Here is an 18680-nt window from a genome sequence, read left to right as displayed (position 1 = left end):
AGGTCGGACCCAGTTCCTGTCCCATGTGGGACTCAGTCTAATGGGGAGGGAGAACGAGGGTGGTCATTTTGGAGCTCTGTGAGGCACTGACAAAGAGGGGAGGGGGCATTCCCCTCACCATTTGCCCAGTCTAGCTCTTCTGCTACTGCACATTTGGAAGTTTTCTGCCTCACTGCAAACTGTGTCTCACCAGTAAGTTCAGAGCTCTTTCAGTTTCAAATAAACTCAGCTGCTGGAGTCTTCAACTTGGTTTCTCTCAATTCCCTTTCCTAGCTACATTTGGAGCCTGCTGAGCTAAATGGAGACTGTGATTTGTGGTTCAGTGGCTCTAAGGGGGGAAGGTAAAAATGAAATCAGCAAACTTTCTCCCCCTGTATCAAGATACATGATCGAGAGGAAGGTGGAATCAGGATCTCGGTGCAGACTAATTTGAATGGTGTAATTGCTCTAATTAATGATCTTTTTGCTTTTCCTTGCCATCAAAGAGAAGCAGTGGTTTATTCTCAAAAACAGTGTTAGCTTCGTAACGAGAGGGGAGGAGCAGCTGGCCGCTTGATTGTTCTGGATGAACTATCAGGGATCTATTGGGAATTCTGGTACCGTGACCCCTTTGACCCTCAAAGTGCTGAGTGTGGAAAATGGGAAGTCTCTATGGACCTCACTAGGCATAAGATGTCAGAAAAATGCAGTTCTCAGAAAACTGCATCGTGGTACGAACACTACAAGAGGCTCTGTCATTTTTCTAATGCGCGCTTTCCTGTTTCCTACAGTAGTTGTGTCCATGTTTGGAGGGTGTGATGAGGTTTTGTGTGTGAGTTTTGTGCCCTGGGAAAACAGGCTGCTTGCAAATCCTAATCACTGAGCAGTAAGTGTTTAATTCCTCTGAAGCTATGTGAGAGGATCAGATAAGTCGAGGTAAAACGACTTATTTCCTCTGAGTCTAGAATCAGACTCAAATCCGCCCAAATGAGTGATTAGCCGAAACTTGAATCGTTGAGGTTGAAGCTCTTGTTTTGATAACGAAAATGTTTCTTGGGCCACATTTTCCCTTTGAGACAAATTCAGCTTGGAGAATCCATTACTTTCCATACATTCCAAACTCTTATTTTCTGGAGACTGTGAGCCAGGGCGGTGCTGATTGCAGAGGGGCTGCTGGTGTTTGGGGAATATCTGTCAGGCACATGATTTCAGGTCCGGAGCTGCAGAGGTAGCTCTCTCAAATCACCAATTTTGCTGCTGAAAGGAAGCAGAACCACATAAAATGCCCAGGTAAAAGGGGCCAGGCCTGTCCTAGTTTTAACGGAAAAAGAGGCAGAAACATCGAGGGTGGGAACTTGGATATTTTTCTTGGGTGATTCAGAGCAAACTGCAATTTTTTTTGGTGGTTTTTTTTTTTGAAAAATTAAAACTTGTTTCCCGAAGGACTCTGGGTTCTTCAGAGACAGCTCCCCAGTGATTGACAGCAGATGTTGCCTGGAGGGGAGATTTTGACTCTCCTGCCCCTGCCGTTTTCCCCTCAAAGGGTGGGAGTGGAAGCTTTGTGTGTTGCAGCTGTGATACAGGCTGGAAGAGCAATTCCTAGGTCTGACACGGACTCGGAGAGCCATTCCTATCCCTGAAGCAGACAAGGAGAGCTGTTCCTAGCCCTGACACAGAGGAGGAGAGACTGTGGGCCATTCCTCCCATTCTGTCCTGTGCCGAAGGAGCTGAATTTTCCTAAATAATTTCATTCATTCAATTGTATTTATTGAGCTCTTACTGTGTGCAGAGCACTGTATCATTTGCCACTTGGAGTGGGGAATAAAAGGACCAAAAGGGTGAAATCAATATTTTGGGGGAAAATTCCATAAGCAGGTTTTTCATTGTTTGCTTATTTAAAAACAATTCGGCTTGAGCTCATGTTTACCCGGGAGACCCGTGGGCACCCAGGGCTCTGCTTTGGTCCCATAGGTAAATACCAAATGGGTTTCAGACTGCCTAATTGCACCTCATTCCCTTTGCACTCTGTAGGCCCTCTGGGCAAACAGTATGCTTAAGAAACTTCCTAAAAAAAACTATCAAACAAAACACCAGGTTTAAATGCACCAATTTGGCTGGAGACTGCCCAGACCAGAGATGCCCCAACCAGCCTCCTGCTGGCTGTCAGCCAGCTGACAGTATGTACTGAGCATCTCCTGAATGCAGAGCATTGTGTTGAGCACTTGGAGGAGTACAGTAGAGTGAGTAGACATGGGATGGGGAAGCCCAGGCCACCATCACTGATGATGACTTGGCCCACTACCCCACTACTGTCTCAGTTTCAGGAGAATATAAGTGGTCATTGTCCTCAAAAGTGGTTTGGGATCTTCAGGGCTGTAGGTCTGAGAGGGCAGCATTAAATAATAATTGTGATATTTGTTGAAGTGCTTACTCTGTACCTAGCTCAGTGTTAAGCACCGGGGAAGATACAAGATAATCAGGTTGGACATAGTTCCTGTCCTAGATGGGACTCACAGTCTAACTAGGAGGGGCAACAGGTATATAGTCCTCAATTTACAGGTGAGGAAACTGAGGCCCAGAGAAGCGAAGTGATTTACCCAAGGTCACACAGCAGGCAAGTAGTGGAGCTGGATGGAATTAGAACCCAGGTCCTCTGACTCCAAGGCCTGTGCTCTTTCCAGTAGGCCCTGCTGCTTCCCTACTGCTTGGACTGCCTACCCTCCTCATTGCTTGAAGGGGCGCCTTCTCCCGGCCTACTAACGTGGGACATTAAAGTGTTTCTGCACTATGCTGGGGAAGCAGTGTGGCTCAGTGGAAAGAGGATGGGCTTTCAAGCCAGAGGTCAGGGGTTCAAATCCTGGCTCCGCCAATTGTCAGCTGTGTGACTTTGGGCAAGTCACTTAACTTCTCTGTACCTCAGTTACCTCATCTGTAAAATGGGGATTAAGACTGTGAGCCCACCGTGGGAAAACCTGATCACCTTGTAACCTCCCCAGTGCTTAGAATAGTGCTTTGCACATAGTAAGCAATTAATAAAAGCCATTATTATTATTATTATTATTATTATTATTATTATTATTATGTGACTGGATTGAGGACTCACTGAGAGTCTCCTGGTCCCAAACCCTGGAATGCAAGTCTGTGCCAACCAAAGGAGGCCCTCCTGGTCTTCATTCTTCTGGCTGGGTCTTTCCTCCCCCTCGGTTTTGTGTACAAGGGCAAGCAATGTCTGGGCTGCTGTTTCCCGAAGTGTCACCCTGGGCCAACCTGAAGAAGACCCTCGGCTCTTCAAAAGCCATCTTCGATTTTCCTTGTCTTGAGGCAGCGGAGGTGATGGCAGAAGTGGCAATGGCAGTGGCGGTGGTGGCTGTGGTGGCGATAGCGATGGCAGCAGGAGGTGAGGGACTGATACCAAGCGGCCTCTGGCCGCACCATCTGGCTTTGCCCGCCTCAGGCTCCTACGACCGTGACCGTGCTTTTAAAGGGACCCATAGCGAGCGGGAGCATTTCCCATAGAGCAAGAGGGCAGGTCCTGATTTTTGTTTTTTTGCAAATTGCCCTATTAAAATCCAGATGCAGGCTGCAGCCAGTGACTCAGAAAACCATAAATAATACAGCAGACTTGCTTTTTTTTTTCTTTTAAAGGGCGTATCTATCATTGGACTTAAAGAGCCAGTAACAAGTTGAAGATGTAGTTTATTGGTGAACCTTAAGCGAGTGTGACAGGCATTAACCTATCAATATTAGTGAGTGATTTAAAATACCAACCAACATTTGCCTGCAATAATTTCTGTTGTAAACTAGTCCTTCTGGTCCCTCCTACCACATAATTCAGTGCTCGTAAATCAGAGCCCAAAGCGTGTGGCTTCTCTGTAGCCCTGGGCTGTTCCTTCCGTCTTTTTTTTTTAATCGTTGGACTGGATTCTATTCATGGTTTTCCTCCATCATGCTGCCATCTTGGTCTGGGGCATTTGGGAAGAAGATATGTCAGAAACAGCAGATGGGAGCCCAGTGCCCTCCCTGCTTGATTCCCAATTCCAGTCTTGGTGGCCTGGGGACAGGCAGGTCCTCGTCCTTGCACAGAAACCTCTCCAGGCCCAGCGCTTCTGCTGAGGGGATTCAGCTGCTTCATTCTGGATCAGCCCAGTGCCAGTCTCTGCTCAAAACGAAGGGATTCACGAAGGGTCAGCTGGGAGGCGGGTGCACAAGAGCGAGATCACCACAGCCAGTTCCAGTCAGCATTAGAGAGATGGGAGCTGGAGTAGCTGGAAGGGGGGTTCCGGCCCTCTGGAAGCAGGCTGCTTGGTATCCCCAAGGAGAGGGAAGTGTGAAACTGGCCCTCCATGGCACTGCATTCCCCATAGGCCCAGGGCTCACTTCCTGTATCTGCCAAGTCTTTTGCCCACACCCAAGTTCCCAACGAAGCCCGAGAATAATAATGATGGTACTTGCTAAGCGCTTACTATGTGCCAGGCACTATTCTAAACCCTGGGATAGATACAAGGTAATAAGGTTAGACACAGTCCCTGTCCCACAAGGGGCTCACAAGTCTTAATCCCCATTTTACAAATGAGATAACTGAGGCCCAGAGAAGGGAAGTGATTCACCCAAGGTCACACAGCAGACAAGTGACAGAGCCGGGATTAGAACCCATGACCTTCTGAATCCCAGGCCCCACAACAAGACCAGGGGGACCCCTCCTTGGGTTAAGGGACAACTCTGACCCTAATTCTAACCCTAACCCTAACCCTCCTTGTCATCAGTCATTCTCTTTACAAGCCAAAGAGATTTATTTCGTGGGTTGAGGTGGGGACAGGAAACATTCGTTAAGGTTTGGAATGGGAACAGGAAACCAACTTATGAACCCATCTGGCTCGTTGCGAACCTTTTTTATTAGGAGGGGGAAAATAACCCACTGGATTCGTATGTCTGCGGAGAGCACAATTAAAGTTATTTGCTGTTGCTTAAAATAAGCCTGCACCTGCTTCAGCACAGCCCCGGAGATGGCTCCTTCTCCCAGAAGACCCGAGGGGGCCCTGGTAGGCTGAACGGCAGAGCGGGCATTGTTTCAGGCAGGCCTGGTGTCAAGCAGTGGGAGGATCCTGTCACAGCACTGGCTCCAGACTGTTCCCAGACCTCCCCACTCACACTCCCCACTCACACTCCACACTTGCTCTCCCTGCTTACTCTCTCCATTCACACTCCCCAATCTTCCCACTCACACTCCCCACTTATTCTTCCCCTTCGCCCTACTCACTCACTCTTTCCCCTCACTCTCTCCACTTGCCTTTCCCCCCTAGCCCTCCACACTCACTCTTCCCCTCATGATCTTTACTCCTCCTACCCTCATCTTGTCACTGTACCCAGTGGTCAACCCTCCCACCTCTAATCCCCCTGTTCATGTTGTTCCCCTAGCCTGGAACAGCTCCTTGTGGGCAGGGAACGTGTCTACCAATTCTATTGTACTCTACAAGAGCTTAGTACAGTGCTCTGCTCACAGTAAGAGCTCAATAAATATGACTGATTCCCCAGACTACAGCTCTCCCCCTATTGAAAGCTTCCTAAAATCCCCAAGTGCTTTCTACAGTGCACTCCACAGAGTAGACACTCAATACCTACCACTGATCTACTGACTGCCCTTGAAGAACTATCTGGGTTTTCCCCGGAGCCCTAGTCAGAATCTCCAACAGGGGCTCCACCGTGGCTCAGTACTGCCACCCAAACAGTTCGGCACTGCCAACCGTCTAGTACTGGAAAATGGCACAGAACTCTGGAGGAAGCCTGCCAAGCCCTGGAGGAAGCCTGCTTCTCCATTGAGAAGCAGTGTGGCTCAGTGGAAAGAGCCCGGGCTTTGGAGTCAGAGGTCATGGGTTCAAATCCCAGCTCAGCCAATTGTCAGCTGTGTGCCTTTGGGCCAGTCACTTAACTTCTCTGTGCCTCAGTTACCTCATCTGTAAAATGGAGATGAAAACTGTGAACCCTCCATGGGACAACCTGATCAGGTTGCAACCTTGTAACCTCCCCAGTGCTTAGAACAGTGCTTTGCACATAGTAAGCGCTTAATAAATGCCATTGTTATTATTATTATTATTGTTTCCTATGTGCCTGGGATGGATAATAATAATGATAATAATAATAATAATAAGGGTATTTCTGAAGTGCTTACTATGGGCCAAGCACTGTACTAAGCCCTGAGGTAGCTACAAGTTTATCAGGTTGGACACAGTCCCTGTCCCACATTAAGTTCACAGTCTAAGTAGGAGGGAGAACAGTTATTAAATCCCCATTTTGCAGCTGAGGGAACTGACACACAGAGAAGTTAAGTGACTTGCCCAAGGTCACATAGCTGGCACATAGCGGAGCTGGGATGAGAACCCAGGTCCTCTGATTCCCAGGCCTGGGCTCTTTCTACAAGGCCCTGATGCTTCTCCTCTCGGGCAGTGTACATAGACTATAATTATGGTATTTGTTAAGCATTTACTATGTACTAGGCCCCCTTCTAAACACTGGGTGAATAGAGAAACAGTATGGCTCAGTGAAAAGAGCATGGGCTTTGGAGTCAGAGGTCAGGGGTTCAAATCCCGGCTCCACCAGTTGTCAGCTGTGTGACTTTGGGCAAGTCACTTAACTTCTCTTTGCCTCAGTTACCTCATCTGTAAAATGGGGATTAAGACTGTGAGCCCCCCATGGGACAACCTGATCATCTTGTAACCTCCTCAGCGCTTAGAACAGTGCTTTGCACATAGTAAGTGCTTAATAAATGCCATCATTATTATTATCATTATTATTACAAGCAAATCGGGTTGGACAGAGTCCCTGTCCCATATGGGGCTCACAGTCTCAATCCCCATTTTACCAAGGAGATACCTGAGGCCAAGAAGTGAAGTGACTTGCCCAAGGTCAAGTGGCAGAGCCAGAATTAGAACTCATGATCTTCTGACTCCCAGGCTTATGCTCTGGCCACTACGCTAGCTTATAACCTATCTACCCATCTATGTATCTCACGTATCTGGGAGGGCGTAATGGCCGCCATGCCTGGAGGCAGGGGGATGGACCAGATGGGACTGTCCCCTTACCTCCAGACTTGGGCGCCACTAAACCTTCCCAGATTGGTGAGATTCCACTCTATTCTTACAGCTTCTAGAAGATGAGATTTCACTACTTCTCTCATCAGCGCCCCATAATTCCTTTCCTTCTTCTAAACTGTAAGCTCCTTATGGGTAGGGAATGGGTTGGCTAATTCTATTACATTGTGCTGAGCTTTAAAGCACTCTTTCATCTTGCCCCCTCCTACTTCACCTTGCTCGTGGCCTAGTGGCAAGAACAGGGAGTGGGAGTCAGAGGTCGTGGGTTCTAATCCTGCCACTGCCACTCGTCTGCTGTGTGACCTTGGGCAAGTAACTTAACTTCTCTGTGCCTCAGTTACTCTATCTGTAAAATGGGGATTAAGACTGTGAGCCCCATGCAGGATAGGGACTGTGTCCAACCCAATTTGCTTGTATCCACCCCAGCGCTTAGTACAGTGCCGGGCACATAGTAAGCACTTAACACATACCACAACTATTATTATTATTATTACTACTTCAACCCAGTTCGAACAATTAGCTCTTCTAATGCCAACCTACTCACTGTGCCTACATCTTGTCTATCTTGCTGCCAACCTCCCGCCCACATCCTACCTCTCTCCCTTTTTTATCTCTGACAAACAATTACTCTCCCCACCTTCAAAGGCTTATTGAGGGCACATCTCCTCCAAGAGGCCTCCCCTGATGAAGGTCTCATTTCCTCTTTTCCCACTCCCTTCTGCATCACCCTGAGTTGCTCTCTTTATTCACAATCCACCCTGTCCAGCCCCACAGCACTCATGTACATATCCGTAGTTTATTTATTTATATTAATGTCTATCTTATCCTCTAGACTCCAAGTTCACTGTGGGCAGAGAAATATGTCAGATTGTTGGGTTGTACTCTCCTATGCACTTAGTACAGTGCCCTGCACACATTATGTGCTCAATAAATATAATTGATTGATTGTTGTCCCGAGTGTTTAGTACAGTGCTCTGCACAGAATAAGCTCTATGTAAATACCATTAATTGGTTGATTAGTTCTTCTGTGGATGTCATTAGTGAGAAGTATGGAAAACTCAAGGGTGGCAACAGCAAGACAGCCTGGTGATCTTCCTTCAGAAGCCAGAAGAGCAATTTACCATGGAGGTGCAGGGAGGATGGAGTCTTCCTGGATTTCAGAGCCATCCTACCTGGCTCCCATGGAACTCTCTGATGTCTCTGGTGGCCCAGTGGCCAGCCTTAGTTGGTACCTGGAATGGGAGTGGATGTGGGGAAGCAAAGTCTTCAGTTCATAGTTTACTCTGCTGCCTGGATTATCTTTCTACAGAAACATTTTGGGCATGTCACCCCCTCCACAAAAATCTCCCATCAACCTCTGTATCAAACAAAAACTCCTTATTATTGGCTTCAAAGTTCTCCATCACCTTGTCCCCTCTTACCTCATTTCCCTTCTCTCCTTCTACATCTCAGCCCTCACACTCTGCTCCTCTGGTGCTAACCTTCTCATCGTGCCTTGTTTTCACCTCTCTGATCGCCAACCCCTGGCCCACGTCCTACCTTTGCCCTGGAATGCCCTCCCTCCTCAAATCAGCCAATCACACTTCCTCCCTTCAAAGCCCTACTGAAGGCTCACCTCCTCCAAGAGACCTTCCCAGACTAAGCTGCCTTTTTCCTCAGCTCCCCCTCCCCTCTGTATTGTCCCTACTCGCTCCCTTTGCTCTACCCCGCTTCTTCGTCCCACAGCACTTGTGTATATATATATATATATATATATATATATATATATATATATATATACATATCTATAATTTTATTTATTTATATTGATGCCTGTTTACTTGTTCCGATTTCTATCTCCCCACTTCTAGACTGTAAACCTGACATGGGTAGGGATTGCTGAATTGTACTTTCCAAGCGCTTAGTACAGTGTTCTGTACATGTAAGCTCTCAATAAATATGATTGAATGAAAGTTTTCCTAAGAAAGGTCTTTCTTTCAGGAGAGATCAATCAATCAATGATATTTATTGAGTACTTACTCTGTACAAAGTGCTGTACTAAATGCTTGGGAGAGTACAGCACAACAGAATTAGCAGACACATTTTCTGCCCTTAAAGAGCTTACAGTCTAGAGGATAAAGAGATAAGGCACTCAGCCAGCTTGGCCCCTCCTGTCATACCTTTCTGATTCCTTCTACAACCCAGCATGTTCACGTCAATCCTCTAAGACCAACCTACTCGCTGTACCTTCATCTTGCTGCCAATCCCTCACCCACACCCTACCTCTGGCCTGGAACTTCCTCCTGCCTCATTATCTGACAGACTATCCCTCTCCCCTCCTTCAAAGACTTATTAAAATTGCATCTCCTCCAAGAGGCCTTCCCCGATGAAGCCCTCATTTCCTCTACTCCCTCTCCTTTCTACATTGTTCTTGCACTTGATCTGTACCCTTTATTCATTCCACCCTCAGCCCCACAGCACTTATGTACATTTCTGTAATTTATTTTAATATGTGTCTCCCCTTCTAGACTATAAGCTCCTTTTAGGAAGAGAATACGTCTACCACTCTATTATATTGTACTCCCCCAAGCTCTTAGAATAATGCTCTGCACAGAGTAAGCACTCAAAAGTACGACTGATTGACTGATTGATTGAGGGTAGAGACCCGACACAAATAGGTTTCATCTCTTGTTTTCTTGGTCCTATGATCCAGAGTGATTTTAAATATCTGCCAAATGTCTCCTTCCCCATACAAGCCTCCTCCCTCCAGAGGAGGGTTGGAGGGAGAGAGAGAGAGACCCCAGGGTTTTCTGAGGCCCCTTAAATTTCCGTGCTTCAGCAGATACAGGTGGCCCTAATCAGAAGCCGGCAGTTCTGTGGCTGACTTGTGTGGGTGAATGGGAGAAAAGGGAAACCACCCAGGTGAGCTGGAGCAAGTCACCTATCAGTTAAAAGCAAAAAGCAGAGAGGGAATGCTGATCTCTCCAGGCCAATTCAGCAGCAGGTTTTGGGTCCCTGTCCTCTCTCCAGAACAGTGATTGAATTAACACAAATCTCATTTCCCTCCATTAACCTCCACTCCAGGCTCCCACCCCAAAGCTTGTCCTGGGCACTGGGAGTGTGAGGCGTGATTTTTCCACAATCAGAGCTCAACTGGCCTCTCTGGCTGGCTGATTGTGATGGCTTCTACAGCCCTCATGGATAATACTACTACTACTACTACTACTACTAATAATAATAATAACTGTGGTATTTGTTAAGTGCTTACTATGTGCCAGGCACTGTACTAAGAGCTGGGGTGGATACAAGCAAATCAGGTTGGACACATTCCCTGTCCCACATGGGTCTCACAGTCTTGATCTCCATTTCACAGATGAGGTAACTGAGGCCCAGAGAAGTGAGGTGACTAGCCTAAGGTCACACAGCAGACAAGTGGAAGAGCTGGGATCCTCTTCCACTTCAGCCAGAGCTCCTGTTTCCCACTGAATTAGCTGAGAAGGTGCTACCTATTTCCCACTGGACTGTAAGCTCCTCAAGGGCAGGGACCGTGTCTTGGAATTCTGTTGTACTCCCTCTAGCCCCAAGTACAGTGCTCTGCAAACAGGAAGGGCTTGTTTGATATCATTGATTGGTTGGAAGACAGTGTGCCACCAAGGGTCCAAGTTCCCTATCCATCCTCTGGCACTCAGGGGAACATGATACAGGCATGAGACTGTGGTACAACAAAGGAGTCAGAAATCTTGGCTCAACGTCTGGGCCACCGTGATTCAACCATCTAGTCCCATGGATGGGACAGAGACATTTGTCAGTGAGTGACCCTCTTTCCCCCAAGAACAGTCATGGGGTCCCTGTCCTCTCTGGTCCAAGCGGCCAGGTTCTATGATGCAGCTATGTTGACCAGTCTGGGATGGTATAGTTGGCAGAAAAGGAGTTGTGCTGGGGATGAGGAAAAAGATGGTGCCTTCGGAGACTCAGTGTGAGTAGCGGGCGATGGTGCGAATGATGGCACCTCCCATGGCAAGTGTCCCACTAGCCTCAGTGTGATCATGAAGAAATCGGGGCCAAGAACCCCGAGAAGCAGCATGGCCTAATGAGTAGAACCTGTTCCTGGAAGTCAGAGAGCCTGAGTGCAAATGCTGGCTAGGCCACTTCTCTGTTGTGTGACCTTGGGTAAGTCGCAACTTCTCTGTACCTCGGTTACCTCAACTGTAGAATGGGGAATAAGACTGTGAGCCCTATGAAGGACAGGGGCTGTGTCCAAACCAATTATTTGGCATCTACCCCAGGGCATAGTACAATGTCTGGCACATAGTAAGCACTTAACAAACACCATTAAAATAAATAAAAAAAACAGCACGGAGGAACTGATACCACTGCTAGTGGCTTGCCCAGAGCTACTCTAACTGTCATCACATTTCCACTAGGGCAAAAAGTGGAATGAGCAAGGAGGCAGGTCCCCCTCCCCATTTCTCCCACCTTCTTCTGCCTATATGGGGAATCCCAAAACAAGGCCACCACAGGCGCCAATGGTCGCAGTTATTTGAGAGCTGCTCTGGGCAGCACATTGAATACGTTAGTCATGACAAATTTCTCCTTCTCTGCTATCCTGGCTTCCCGGTTCCCAAAATGGAAATTAGGGAATTGACCAGTTTCTGTACAAAAAAGCCAGTTCCTCAGGGAGATGTGAAAAGTCCCCATAAGGCACCTGGCCAGTGGCAGTTTGGGAATGAGCATTTCTCTCCTTCTGTGTATCTACGGTTGGCCAGCCTGTGACTTTGACCAAGTCCAAACTAGAAGAAGCCCTGCAAAGTTAACCATAGCTCCATTATAACTGTTGGAACATTCCAAATTGGCTCTTTCCAGTCCAGTGCTGGGATTCTCCCCCTCCATCCTCAAACCTGATGTGAAAAGCTGATTTTGTCTGGGAAGAGAGCAGGCCCATGTTTGTAATTTTAGAGGTCAGGAAGGGAGATAAGACTACTGGCCTCACTTTGACCTAACCTCCCGGCACTAGTACCTCGTGGAGGGGGTGATACTGCCCTCTAGTGGTTGCATCCTGGAGCAGTTCCAGGCCTGCTCCCGCAAAAGGACTTATATCAAAAAAGTAATTCCTTAGTTGGAATGGCCGAGATCCCGCAGTTTGGAGAGAGGGGCTCGGGGTTCCTTCTCTGGGCATCCTTAGTCTCCTTGGAAAAGGTCGACAACTCGAATGTCTACCTGGTAGCTGCTGCAGGTATGTGACAGTCAGGCTTTCCAAGATTTCAAGCTGAGTGAAAGACTATATTATTTTTGGCTAAGGAGAAAAAAAAATAAAATCCCAATCTCCCACGACTTTGGCATTCGCATGACATTACAACATGTGTGTCAGAGCCGTTGGCCTTGCCTATTGGTGGGACAGGCCAGGTCGAAAGCATGCAAAATCTGCATATCAGTGAAGTAATGCAAGACGAGATCTGTCAGCAAGCGCTTTTAATGTTGCTTAACCAAACATGCTACACTAAATCTTTGTAGACGGGATAAGTACGCTGAATCCCACCAAAGTAAACCAAAGTAAACATCGCTCTTATGGGAAATAAAATTCCATGGGGCTGTGGCAGATCTGGGATGAATGCAACAGCCATGGAAGGCCAAGAAAATACAGTCATTATTGATGCTGAGAAGCAACTTTGTGTCAGGAAAAAAAAAGTTGAACACCAAATGATGGGCAGTAAACAAGAAATTAGAGTTCCTAAAATCTTTAGTAGCGGATTACTACACTGCTGCTCCAGCTACCAGCCTTCCATCAATTACTGATCCAAGCCCACTGCAGACTCAGTAAGGAAGCAGTGTGGAAAGGAAGTGAGTGGAGTGGGGGGAAGGGGGTTCAGGAGTTTGTGTATGTGTGTGTTTGCATCTGCACAACTAAATTAACTTCCCTAACTATTATAATCAAAGCTAGAGAACCCTCAGCGCCCCGTCGGACTGCAGCCTTGTCCAGAATGCATGGTTCATAACGTGTGTTTTAACGTTAAATGATTTTTAATATTCCACATATGGTTCCATGGTTTTAAGCCTCCTCACTGGGAATGAACAAGGCTGTGGTATTATGATGAATAGTGGATTGTGTCCAGGACACCCACTTACTTCATTACATATCAAACATGTGGGACTCCCATTAAATATGGGAATGTCTCTGGGGATTACAGTTGTCCTATCTAATCCAGGCCTATTTTGTTCCCTCGACCCGGATTGAGAAGGATACATTGTTCCCATACATTCTTCTTTTAATTAAATGCAGGAGATATGTCATGTCAATGAAATATTCCAGGTCTGTTTCTACATCTGTGGCCATTTTCTCCTACTTCCATTTGGCTTCTTGGAAAGAAAAATCAGTGTTAACTATTGACTTGTATTCCCTGATTTGGTTGGGTGCACATGGCCAAGGCAGCTCAAAAAAATCAGCCTCATCACGTCCCTGGAAAAAGTCACCATTCCTAGACATGGCTTCTTGCAGAACCGGCCCTTGCAGGGGATTCAAATGTGCGGGGAAGGAGGAGGAGGAGGAGGAGGAAGAACTAGAGTAAGGGAGGTGGAGGATAAATAGGAGGAGGAGGAAGAGGAAGAGGAGGAGGAGCAGCATGCTTAGAAAGCAACGTTTTGTGCCCTTAACTAGATTCTCCCAAACCACTTTGTGCCCACGGGTGCTGCTGGCTCTGGCGTGATCGGCAGCAGCAGCTTTGCATTTTTTGAGATTTAATTGTCAGGATGATTTGCTAATTGATCCTGTCGATACTGAGTGCCGTCACAAAAACTCTCTCCTCACACCAGGCCTCCTGAGCAGCCAGGAAGCCGATATCTCAGAAACCGCCCAGTTCAATTAGGCTTTGAAAATTCTGGAGGAAACACCCACCAACTCACAAGAGGGTAAACTAGAGCCTTATTACAGGGTACTACAAGTAAACATTATTAATTATAAAAAATTGCCTAAATTAGATTTTTTTCACACCTGCTTCTTGCTTAATTAGCTAGCAATCCGCGTATTTCATTCAGTTGAACTCTTACTATTTATTCAAGCATACTTGACATTAACATACTGTTTGATGTTTGATATCCTCAGTTTTAATTTAACCACATGACAACAAATGGTGTTTATGAAATTCCAGTGAGCTGGAAAAATATCCTGTGTTGGAGTCACACATGGTAGTGAACAGAAAACTGTTTCACTCCTCCCCGCCCCCCGACCCAAGATTTAGAAAGAGAGTGCAGGCATTGAGATAATTTCTCTCTCTCTCTCTCTCTCTCTCTCTCTCTCTCTCTCTCTCTCTCGTTCTTTTTCTTTATTTCTCGTTCCCTTTTCACTTGTCTCTTTCTGCCTCCCCTCGTGTCTTTCTCTCTAGACTTCCCCAGCGATAGCTGTGGATTGCGCAACATTTTATGAGACTATCGATTCCCATTATTCAACCAGACCACGTGCTGGGATCTGGGTGTTGGAGGGAAATATGGTGATGGACACTTAAGATTATTCCCAACGGAATTACAATGAGGATTAAACCTCAGTGGCCCAGCATCGTGCACTACCTTTGATCACAGGTGGTGGAAGCTTTGGAAGCTCTTCTAGACTGTGAGCCTTCTAGACTGTGAGCCCACTGTTGGGTAGGGACCGTCTCTATATGTCACCAACTTGTACTTCCCAAGCGCTTAGTACAGTGCTCTGCACACAGTAAGTGCTCAATAAATACGATTGATTGAATGAATGAATGAATGAACACATACGCATCTCCCTTCCTTCCAGTGGTGGAAATGTGTTGGTGCTTGGGAGTCCTTTGGATTTCCTGAAGGCAAGGTTCCACATGAATTACACAGATATCCTTGACAGGATTCTAAACAATATCCACTTTTGTTGCTGACAATCCTTTCATTCATTCATTCAATTGTATTTATTGAATGCCTTCTGTGTGCAGAGCACTGTACTAAGCGCTTGGAAAGTACAAGTTGGCAACATATAGAAACAGTCCCAACCCAACAACGGGCTCACAGTCTAGAAGTGGGAGACAGACAGCAAAACAAAACATGTAGACAGGTGTCAAAACCGTCTATCATTAACATTAGGCCCTCTCTTCAGGGAGAAGATTAGTGGGGGTAGGGGGTGAAGGGGGTGGGGGAGTCCCCGCTTCTAGACTGTGAGCCCGTTGTGGGCAGGGATTGTCTCTCTTTGTTACTGAATTTTACTCTCCCAAGTGTTTAGTACAGTACTCTGTACACAATAAGTGCCCAACAAATATGATTGAATGAATGAATGAATGAATGAATGAATGAATGAATGAATGGAGAAGAATGAGCCAATACATTAAGGCAGGCTAGACCAATCCTTTTAGGGTTATTACAAGGGTTAAATCTAATCTTAGCCTCTTGTTATTACTAATGGTCAGGGCAACGATGACCCAGCAGTAACTAAAGGCTGTAGTCTAGGACCTGGTCTAGGTGTTCCTGTGCTCATAACTGACCAGTTTTCCTGAGTGCCCTGATTTGTCACCCATCCCCATGGAACTGGAGGCCATTGGAAGGCCATTAGAGGACTTTCCGACTAGGCTCTCATTTCCTCTTTTCACCATTCCCTTCTGCGTCACCCTCATACTTGGATTTGCACCCATTCACCCCTCTCTCATGCCCACAGCATTCACTGTACAAATCCACAAGTTATTTATTTATATTAATGTCTGTCTCTCCCTCTAGACTGTAAGCCCCTCATGGGCAGGGAACTTGTTTAGCAACTCTTTTATATGGTACTCTCCCAAGTGTTTAGTACAGTGCTCTGCACACAGTAAGTGCTCAATAAATACCACTGATTGATGGATTGATTTCACATTTTTTTCACTGAGGCACCAAAGATGTACAGTGTGGCCCCATGCGTTTTTGAAAAACCCTCTCAGCATTGACATTCACTTCCCTCCCCCTTCTTGTGTCCTTCCCCTTCTCATCCCTTCCCTTATCCTATGGATGTATATACACAGCCAAATCTTCAACAGGTCAGCTGAATCAGTCAGCAATCTATCAATCAGTGTTGCTTATTGAACACCTCCAATGTTCAGAGTGTAGAACTAAGCGCTTGGGAGAGTACAGTACAGCTTGTAGACTTGAGCCCTTCTCTTGAGGAACTTACTAACTAGTAGGGAAGACAGACACTAAAATAAAATGTAGGTTGGAGGAAGCAAAAGCATGTAAAGATATATACATCAGCACAGTAGTGGAAGGTGAGGTATGAGTGCCCAAGCGTGTGGGTGTCTTGGAAGCACTGAAGTAGTAGTTGGAGAGGAACAGGATGTGGAGATGAGAAGTGAATCGGAGAAGGCCTCCTGGAGGGGATGTGACTTCAGAAGGGCTTTGAAGAGGGGGAGTAGTGAGTGATCTGTAGGATGGGCAGAGGGAGGGAGTTCCAGGAAGAGAGGAGTGCGTGAGCAAAAGGTCAGCAGTGGGAAAGGTGAGTCAGTCAGTCATATTTATTGAGCACTTAACTGTGTGCAGAGCAGTGTACTAAGTGCTTGGGAGAGTACAATATAACAAGATAACAAACATATTCCTGGCCCACAGCAAGCTTACAGTCTAGAGGGAAGGCAGAGGTCTGCTGAAACCAGTGGGTCACTGCCCTTTGTGACACAGTCCCCTGGGCATAAATGATGATGATGATGATTATGGTATTTGCTAAGCACTTCTTATGTGTCAAGCACCATTTTAAGCCCTGGGGTAGATACAAGTCATTCAGCTGGGACACAGTCCCTTTCCCACCTGGGGCTCACAGTCTAAGTAGGAGAGAGGTATTGAAGCAGCATGGCTTAGTGGCAAGAACAAAGACTTGAGAGTCAGAGGACATGGGTTCTAATCCCGGCTCCACCACTTGTCTGCTGTGTGACCTTGGTCAAGCCACTTTCATTCATTCATTCATTCATTCAATCGTATTTATTGAGCACTTACTGTATGCAGAGCACTGTACTAAGTGCTTGGGAAGTACAAGTTGGCTTCACTTCACTTCTCTGTGCCTCAGTTACCTCATCTTGGAAAATGGGGATTAAGACTGTGAGCCCCACGTGGGACATCTGATTACCTTGTGTCTACCCCAGTACTTAGAACAGTGCTTGGCACAAAGTAAGCACTTTAAAATACCATTACTGTTATTATTATTATTATTAATGAATCCTCATTTTACAGATGAGGAAACTGAGGCCCAGAGAAGTGACTTACCCAAGGTCCCAGAGCAGGCTAGTGGCAGAGCCAGGAGTAAAACCCAGGTCTTCTGACTCCCAGGCCCCAGGGTCTTTCCACTAGGCCACGTGGCTTCTGAAAACTTCGAAGTACTAGACTATTTCCAAGGCCACCCCCCCAGGTGATTCATGGAATCCAGGGCTCTCGCCTACACATCTTTCAGCACTTTACTTTTACCAGGAGATCATACGCCAGGTTGTCCGTGAGTTTTCTTCTGACTTCTCAAGATCCCCAAACCAAGACTTGTCATCCAAACTACTTTCAGGCAGCGAAGACGGGTCGGGTGACTGGGCACTGAACCTGCAGATGAACTTTTGGGAATCTTGACACGTTCTCGTGTCCCATCAATGTCCAAGCCAAATTCTTTCCTTCAGCTTCTCTTCCTTCTTCCCAGGAAAACACTCTTGATTTCTCCCAGACACGTGTAAGCGGAGAGGTGGGTCGTGTCAGCTGAGTTGTAATGCAAACGCTTTTCAATCCAATGATGAAATTCAACTTAGAATTTCCCTGAGCCAAGAAACAAAATAGAAAATTGTCTCCATAATGTATTGATTCTGGCTAATGACATAACTTGTTTTCGGGGATTTGGATTGATGGTCCCTGGCTCTCCTCCAGTGAGACACCATTTTACATCTGATTCTGATCAAACCGTCTGTAAATCATTTTTCACTTGGGTCCTGTAGATTTTTTGTTCACACCATCAAACTGTGGCTTGGGTTTGACATCATTATTCTTACTTGGGCTGTCTTCGTTTAAAAGCCACTTAGCATTTTTGGCTGCTGGGGGAAAGGGAGGCTTGTTAGCAGAGCTGCAAACACACTGGTGTCACACAAGCTTGCAGAAATTTTATTTCAGTCAGGCTGCTTGGATGTAATAAAATGGGCCAGGTTATGTATGAGGGATGGATGGATTGCCCAAGGTTCAGGGGCCCATGTAAGTCTGGATACTTTGTGGAAGCCTAAACCAAAAGCAGTGAGAGAAAACCAGCTTGGAGCACGTGCAGTACCTCCTGCTGGTAGGGGCAGAGCTACCCGGATACTAGCCTGTTTTCACAGGTCAAGTTTCCTCGGCCTTGAAGTCCAGGAGAAACCAAATAAATAAGCACCAAAAGCCAAAGAGCCACCCATTTGGTGGGACCTGAGCTATATTTGGTCCCACTTCTGTGCGCTGAGGAATAATGTAGTCCAGAGAGTTATATGACAATGTCAGCCACTAGACTGTAAGCTCCTGAGGCCAGGGATCATGTCTACCAAATCTGTTGTCTTGTACTCTTTCAAGGGCTCAGTTCAGTGCTCTGCACACCGTAAGCACTTAATAAATACTACTGATTGATTGGGACAAATCCTTTTGAGCACGTTAGCACTGTGGTCACTCCTCTTAGTCACCCTTTCTCTGCTCACG

The 18680-nt window shown here is 46.6% G+C and overlaps 1 protein-coding gene across 6 annotated transcripts in view; it reads left to right on the top strand.

The window, feature by feature from the left end:
- Positions 1-18680, top strand: part of EBF2 (EBF transcription factor 2) — a 213828-nt gene that overhangs the window by 77561 nt on the left and 117587 nt on the right. The window lies entirely within an intron of this gene.

The sequence above is a fragment of the Tachyglossus aculeatus genome, chromosome 5 (assembly GCF_015852505.1).
Source record: "Tachyglossus aculeatus isolate mTacAcu1 chromosome 5, mTacAcu1.pri, whole genome shotgun sequence".
NCBI lineage: Eukaryota > Metazoa > Chordata > Mammalia > Monotremata > Tachyglossidae > Tachyglossus > Tachyglossus aculeatus.
This window is presented reverse-complemented; position numbering and strand designations above follow the sequence as displayed.